The following is a 275-nucleotide window of genomic DNA, read 5'->3' on the forward strand; positions in this document are numbered from 1 at the left end:
GTCCCATCTCTTCCATGACTGGCAAACTTTCCCATCCATCCTCCTCTCTGATGCTCCCCCTCCTCATCCCTGCTTGGCATCTCCTCCTCCTCCCCCTACCTGGTGCCTTTCCCTCCTCCCTCCACCTGCATCTTCCCTCCTTCCCTTTGCCTGGCACCCTCCTGCCTGGTACCTTCCTCTCCTCCCTCAAGTCTGGCACCTCCCTCTCCTCCCCATCGCCTGTCACCTCCTCTCTGCCTAGTGCTTTCCATTCTGCTCCTGCCTGGCATCCTCGC

The sequence above is a fragment of the Pteropus alecto genome, unplaced genomic scaffold, assembly GCF_000325575.1.
Source record: "Pteropus alecto unplaced genomic scaffold, ASM32557v1 scaffold48, whole genome shotgun sequence".
Classification (NCBI taxonomy): Eukaryota; Metazoa; Chordata; class Mammalia; order Chiroptera; family Pteropodidae; genus Pteropus; species Pteropus alecto.